Consider the following 7,935-nt stretch of genomic DNA (forward strand, 5'->3'; position numbering starts at 1 on the left):
GACCTGGGAGTGCTGGTGGACAAGAGGTTGATCATCAACCAGCAACATGCCCTTTTGGCAGAGAAGGCTAATGGTATCCTGAGCTGCCTTAAGAAGAGGAGGATGTGATCCTCCCCCTCTACTCAGAACTGATGAGGCCATATCTGGAGTGCTATGTCCAGTTCTGGGCTCTGCAGTACAAGGGAGATACAGAGGCCAGTGAGTACATCCTATTATCTAGTGGGCAAGACACAAAAAGAGTGTGAGGAAAGAAGTGTGGCCAGAAGCCCAGTAGAGTTTCTGAAGACCTGAGAAAAAAGGAAATGGAGCTGGTGAAGCAGGAGTATGGGTATGTTTCTGAGGAGTGATTTGGCAGGGAGTGCCTGGTTGTTGTACCTCCTGCCAAAGCAAAGCATGGATGAGCAACCACAGAGTGATTTCCAGGGCTGATCTTTGGGAAGGACCATCATGGGGTTAGGAATGAGCAGGAACTACTTGCCATCAGGATTTGCTTGAGATAGGAGAGAAATGAGGAATGCAAGTTAGTTCTCACCTCCTGAGAGCTGTGGGAGATGCAGTAAGTGTGATGTTCCATGCAATGAATGAGCAATTGGAGGTCCATCCAGTCCTTTATAGCAGCTAAGATTCCCACCATCTGCACAAACAGGTGTGGGGCAGAATTTTGGCTAGAACTCCCTCTCCTGTTTGCTCTATGAAGAGTTTTGGAAATCTCATTGTTTTAAAGAGCTTCCAGGCCCTGAGGAAATCTTGGTATAAAATCCATGGGGTAGATGAGAGACCTGCCAGTCATACCAGAGACCTCAAAGCCAGTGGAGCAGTACACATGATAGCATCTTGCACAGCAAAATACCTGATCTGTATGGAGTTAGGTTATGTGATTAAAAGCTTAAACACAAAGGAGTAGAAGAACAATGACAGGCAGAGGAACTGCACTAACCTGATTAGAGGAAACAAGCAGCAAGTCTCAGTACTTTCAGGGCCACCCCAGGAGGACAAACAGCCCCATTGTCCAAATGTGACACCCACCGAATGAGTCAATGAGAGACACTCACCAAGTTGAAGGGGTTACTGCCTTCAGTGGTATGAGGCTCACTGCGGGATGATGGAGTAGAGCATTTTTGGGATTGTGCAGGACAGTGTGGTTGGTTTGGGGGAGGTACCAATCACTCGCAAACATCAAGCTGAACCAGCTCGTGATTAGGATAAGAAGCCTAGGAGCCATGTAGCACAGTGATTGTGAAGTTGGGCTGGATTGGAAAGATCAGAGGGCCTGATAGTTGGCTACTGGAGGGATCAGGAGAACCAAGTCAACTACCACAGAGACTGGTGGTCTGATGGTCTGCTACCATGAAGCCCTAAGTCTAGACCAGCTAGTGGAGTGACCCGTGTGAGTGTATATATGTACGTGTGTGCATATATGTACATGTGTGCATGAGGCATCCAGGGCCAGCTGCTGGATAGCCTGCATACCTAAGACCAGCTACTGAAGGGATCTGTATTGTACATTTTCTACTAATGTGCTTTCATTTTGATTAGTCAGCAAGGGGAACAGGCTCAGACTGTTTGGGTTTGTGTGGGTGCTGTTTTGTCTGTGCTGATCTGTGTGGCTGGCCATGTGTGTATGTATATATGCATTTTGCGTGTGTGTGTGTGCATGCCTGTTGCTAATACCTGCTCAGCCCCACTACTGGCTGGACTGGAAACACAAAGCTGTAGTAGTGTCACCTCTGTAGGGCTACCAGATTCGGCAGCTCCTGAGATTTTGTATTGCAAAGTCAAGAAGTAAATATCAGGCAACTCCAGACAATTTTAACTTGGATCTCTTCTGCTTACAGGGTGTTCTTCAACCTTAGCTCTGATCAGCACCCAAAATCAAGTCTTTTTTTCAGGGGACATCTCTGAGTAAAATCTACTTTATTAGAGACTTCATATGCTCCTCACTATTGTTCCCTGAAGCAGCCAGTTTTCACTGTCACTGGGTACTGAGAGTGTTATGCTTACTGCACTAGTGGAGAGTGGGAGACAGGCTTAATCCCTCATACAGGGCAAACAACTGAAGATGCTCAACTTTGAGTACATATTGTACGTTCAAAGCAAAATCAAATGCAGATCTGAGTACTTCTTGCATTTTCAGGAAATGGCAGTGCCTTAAATCTGCTCCCAAAAACTAGACATGAGCAGTTAATCATCAAATGTTGGAATTGTGCTTATTGATTTGTCCATAAGAAACCAAACATTCGGAAGCCATAAAAAAGGCTTAGCCCATTTTAGCTTGTTTTCAAACGCACAGTTATGATCTTCCACTAGAGCTTCAAAAGCAGGTTAAATCTGTTGTTTTTTTTTTTAATTTAGAACTTCCTTGGAGTCACAGAAGATGTCAATTGGAAGCGACCTCTGGAGGTTTTGAGCCCAGCCTCCTGTTGAGAGAAGGACTGTCACCAGCACTAAATCAAGTCAGTAATGACTTCATCTAGCTGATTCTTCAAAACCTCCAAGCATGGAGACTCCCTTTAAACGTCATTGTATCAAGAAACAATACACTGTAGAGTTGTCTAAGCTATTCTCTTTTTGTCAAATGTGTTGACTTCTGTACATTTACCATATCCCCCAAGACAAAAATATTGACTGCCTGAGTAATGACAGCAGATGGTACATTACAAATGCTAGACGTGTATCAAATAGTTTTACTCTACTGTTCTATTTGGAAGGAAGCCAAACATCAGATAGAATAAATACAGATGATAGTGCATCTCTTTTCCATGAGTGACATAAAATTCCTCTGGATAACTCATTAAAAAAAAAAAAAAAAAAAAAAGAAAGAAAAAACAGGACTATTTATGTAGCCAACAGCTATGAGGTGTAACTTGATGTAAGTACCACAGGCAGAAATAAGATTTTTTTTTTTCAAAATTTAACTCAAGTAGCTAGTGTAAGAAATAAACAAGAGTACAGTACAGAAATAATCCTTGAGTCTAAGAAACACAGAACAACAAATTACCTAATTAAATCTACTTATGGCTTTGGTGCAAGTATCAGCATAGGATGTCATCTCATTCTGGATGTCATCTCCAGACAGAGGAAAAGAAAAAGAAAAAGAAAAGAAGGTGATCAGGAGTAGCCAGCATGGATTCACTGGGGAATCCTGCTTAACCAATCTGATAGCCTTCTATGATGGAAGGACTGGCTGGGTAGATGAGGGGAGAGCGGTGGATGTTGCGTACCTTGACTTCAGCAGGGCTTTTGACACTGTCTCCCATAACATCCTCCTACATAAGCTCAGGAAGTGTTCATTGGACAAGTGGACAGTGAGGTGGATTGAGAACTGGCTGAAAGTCAGAGCTCAGAGAGTTGTCATCAGTGGAACGAAGTCCAGTTGGAGGCCTGTGGCTAGTGGCGTTCCCCAGGGCTCAGTACTGGGTCCCACCCTGTTCAACTTCTTCATCAATGACCTGGGTGAGGGGACAGAGTGCATCTTCAGCAAGTTTGCTGATGATACCAAGCTGTGAGGAGTGGCTGAGACACCAAAGGGCTGTGCTGCCATACAGGGGGACCTGGACAGACTGTAGAGCTGGGCAGAGAGGAACCTCGTGAGGGTCTACAAGGGCAAGTGCAGAGTCCTGCACCTAGGAAAAATAACTCCATGCACCAGTACAAGCTGGGGGCTGACCTTCTGGAGAGCAACTCTGCAGAGAAGGACCTGGGAGTGCTGGTGGATGACAAATTGACCATGAGCCAGCAATGTGCCCTTGTGGCCAGGAAGGCCGATGTTCTCCTGGGGTGCATTAGGAAGAGTGTTGCCAGCAGGTCAAGGGAGGTGATCCTGCCCTGGTGAGGCCTCATCTCGAGTACTGTGTCCAGTTCTGGGGCTCCCCAGGACAAGGGAGACCTGGAGCTACTGGAGAGAGTCCAGCGTAGGGCTACGAAGATGATCAGAGGGCTGGAGCATCTGCCCTATGAGGAACGGCTGCAAGAGCTGGGCCTCTTTAGCTTAGGGAAGAGAAGACTGAGGGGGATCTTATCAATGTGTATAAGTATCTGAAGGGAGGATGTCAAGGGGACGGGGACAAACTCTTTTCAGTTGTCCCGTGTGACAGGACAAAAGGCAACAGGCAAAAACTGAAGCACAGGAAGTTCTGCCTGAAGGTGAGGGGGAATTTCTTCCCTGTGAGAGTGATGGAGCACTGGACTAGGTTGCCCAGGGAGGCTGTGGAGTCTCCTTCTCTGGAGATCTTCAAGGCCCGCCTGGATGCAATCCTGTCTAACCTGCTCTAGGTGACCCTGCTGAGCAGGGAGGTTGGACTAGATGATCTCCAGAGGTCCCTTCTAACCTTACTGATTCTATGATTCTATGATAGGCACTGAAAGCCACTTGAAGTTACATGGGTATAAATGCCCAGTAAACAGTGCTGAACTGCCCTCTGCCGTACTGAAATGTGCCCTTGCCAGCGCTTACAGCAGGAGGATCCTTAAAGAAGTGCAGAGCTCCTTTATACAGCAATTGGTTGCCTCCTATAGTTTAGTTAACAATCCTTCACAGTCTAGGGTAGTTTTTATCCAGCCCTGTGCACTTGTGTTGCAAGTATCGACATGCCACTTGCTGAATTTCAGTGTCTCTCTCAAGCACTTTACAACATCATCATGGTTTTCTGCTGTTCTTACATGGCAAGGGAGGTGCACGAAGGCATTGCAGTTATTTTCCAGGCTGCCACCTCAGCCATTCAAACAGGGACAACCGTCTTGTGACAGCTCTGTATCTGAACCCTTTTGAAAACCCATTTTTACTAGCCTATCTTTGTTTAGGTTACAAAATATGCTTTAGAAAAAGGCAAAAACATATGACACTGTAAGTAGTTTCCTTAGAAAGACAATCAGCCAATTTTACCTGGACTTTTATTGGAAATAACAGACCTGCTATTCTATCCACACCCATTTGTTTTAGCTTCTTCGCAAGATTTCTCCTAGAAAGAAAACACTGCAAGACCCTGAGCTGTTCTCAACTCTGTCAGTAATACGACTGCTTTTGTTTCTGTGCTGGAGTTTTGCCATTGGAAGAAAGAAACATGTCAATTCCTAAACATGCAGTTTAGAATATGGATCATTACAAAAGCTCAAGTGGTTCCTTTTACTGCTTAAAACTAAATTTGAAGTTTATAGGCAGGAAATGTTGAAGGGTGTAAATGCTTTGAGAAATCTCATTGACTTTTAATAAGACTCAGATGTTTAAGAAATTCATCTAGGTACCAACAGATCATGGTGTATTGATTTTGAGGCAAACTAAATCATTGAAATTCTAACAAAATTCCAAAACACTATTAACATTAAATAGATATTGAGGGCAAAACTGCAAAGAGTATCCAGTGCTTTCCCTCCTTTTCTTTCTAGATTTTTCAGATAGGCAGTGGATAATTTGCTGAAGTTTCTAGCCGCTCCTCTTAAGGGCCTATCTGAGCAGAACCTAATCAGAGGATGCTCTTAGATGCAAGAATTTCTTCTTCTGGTTTCCTCTATTATGGAAAAAACTCCTGCCATCAATGCAAACATTTAGAGTCCTGCATTGCTAAAAATGGCAGTTAACTACCAAAAACTCTCACAACATTTAATAGGGCCTGCTTATATGAACTTGATTGTTTATGAACTTCAAATCTGAAGATTTAAGAGGCTTATATTCTTAGACTTAACAAAATCATTTATTATTATTTTTTAGTCTTCATTTCATATTGTTAATTATGCCCAAACCCAGTTCAGCATCTGATCTTTAGAATTACTTGCTATAATAGCACATACTATATTTCTCATCAGAGAAAAAAAAAAAAAAAAAAACACAAATGTTCCCTGTTTCAAAGGACGACTAACCTGGGAAGCTAGGAGAGACCTTTTTTTTTTTTTTTTTTTTTTGGTTAAACACCGGCAGTCTTTGGGGTTTTCTGCAGATGTGGAATAAGGCCACTTATCAGCACCAAAAATAATCAGATTCACAATTTCTTGACTCAAATTCTCAAATGCATTTGCCAAGAAAAAAACTCCAAAAAAACAAGAGAAGGTATCACAGGAAAACAGAAATACTCAAAGAATTTAAGAGAATGCAGATGTGGGCTCCTGTTTTCTTACGAGTCTAAGTTATACCTGATCTAACCTGTTTAAGGTGATATAGGATGATAGCCCCAACTTTTCTCTAGTTTTTAGGTAAAAGTTTCCTACTCAGTCTGCCAGTGATGGCTCAGTGGTGAGCTAGATCAAAAAACTTAACAGGATTGTCTCACTTCTTATAGTTAGCTTACTGCTGACTTAATTATCTGAATCAACTTTTCCTGCAAGAATAACCTGTCACAGAGTTGTATCCTCGGTCACTGACTGAAACAAAACTTGAAACTAATACTCAAGGGCATCAACAGCTGCAAGAGCAGACATCACTCAAAACAAGTTCTGATCCTCTCTATAGGATTTTAATACTTGATCTCTGATACTTTTATGCTTTAATGAGGTCTATAAATTAGTGGCTGCATTAGAATCAGCCATCTTCAGTGGTGAATAGTACAGTCTGTGTGATGTTGAAGAGGACTTTTAAAGTTACAATTATCTTCCAAGCCTTCCTCTCTTTTTGATACCTATTTTTTCAGGATAAATGCAAAGATATCAAAACCGATGTCAAATATAATGCTCGAAGTGTGAAACTGCCGTAGAAGAATTTTTTTTTTTTTTTTTTTTTTTTTTTTTACATACTCCATTAAGAATTTAACATAATTCAAAAAATCTTTCTGCTACACTGTTCTGCAGCTTATGGAGCTGCCAAAAAAGAACCTGTCCCATCACAATTATCAATTCAATGAATGAATCAAAACTTAGTTTTGAAAATACATGACAGAGTATCCAAAATGCAAAATACAAGGGCAGGAACTGAATTTTTATTAACCTACTTTTACGGATTCTCAAGAGGTAAGTGACTCCTGCCAATGCTTTTTCACTGCATGAGACTTAACATCTTCTCAGAGGACATGTCATTATTTCAGTTTTATACCTTTCCCTCAGGAATACTTCTCTTGATGAAGTAGTTCAAGGACAGGCATCCAAAAGTCTGTTGTAGGAAGGTACAGCAAATGGATTCAAGCCATATTAGGATCTCACCAATAAAAATAAGAATCATAAAATTCAGTTTGACAACCAGTACAGTCTGTGAAATATTTGCAGCACATAGTCCTGCTAGAGGATAATACTTATCTTGTACCATCAGTCACTTTCCTTTCAGGTCAACTTGATACAATGACAAAGGGTATTGCAGAAGTTTAGCCACAAAGGATGGAATCTCTACTATAAAATTCTGAGACAGTCATTGAATTTTTTTAGTTGCATTAAGTGAATCACTCTCTTAGATCTAAATAACATCCTTCAAGCATATTCTCTACAACAGTATATACACCACCATCTATTTTATTTTAACTATTATTTCAGCTATAAACATGTATCTTGCAAAATTTAAGAAATGACTCTCACTTGAAGAAATGACAAAGAAACAGATGACTGGAGTTGGCCTGAGGGAGCGTCACAGACTTTTAACAGGCAAATTTTGGACAAGAGTTTGAGGCATGCTCAGTGGAAGTGTTCTTAAATAGATCTTCGGGTATGAGCTGTCCCTGATGAGGAATTTGCCACACTGAAGAATAATCTTGGACATCAGTCTCTGAATAAACATACGTACATAGTATATTTCTTTACAAGGACATTGTGCATTGTTTTATTCTGACTAAACATTAATCAGTATTTTATATTAATGGTTGTTAATGATGTATCCTATGAATGTACTTGTTTGCACATGCACACTTACATCCTTATCCACCAAAAAACCTACATTCTCAGGTTGGGGGTGAGGTGAGAGAGGTCTTAAGAGAAAAAAAATGCTTTCCTAGAGCTTGTACTTTTTGAATGAAACTTCAGTTTTTT

Source organism: Rhea pennata, chromosome 2 (genome assembly GCF_028389875.1).
Source record: "Rhea pennata isolate bPtePen1 chromosome 2, bPtePen1.pri, whole genome shotgun sequence".
NCBI classification, from domain to species: domain Eukaryota; kingdom Metazoa; phylum Chordata; class Aves; order Rheiformes; family Rheidae; genus Rhea; species Rhea pennata.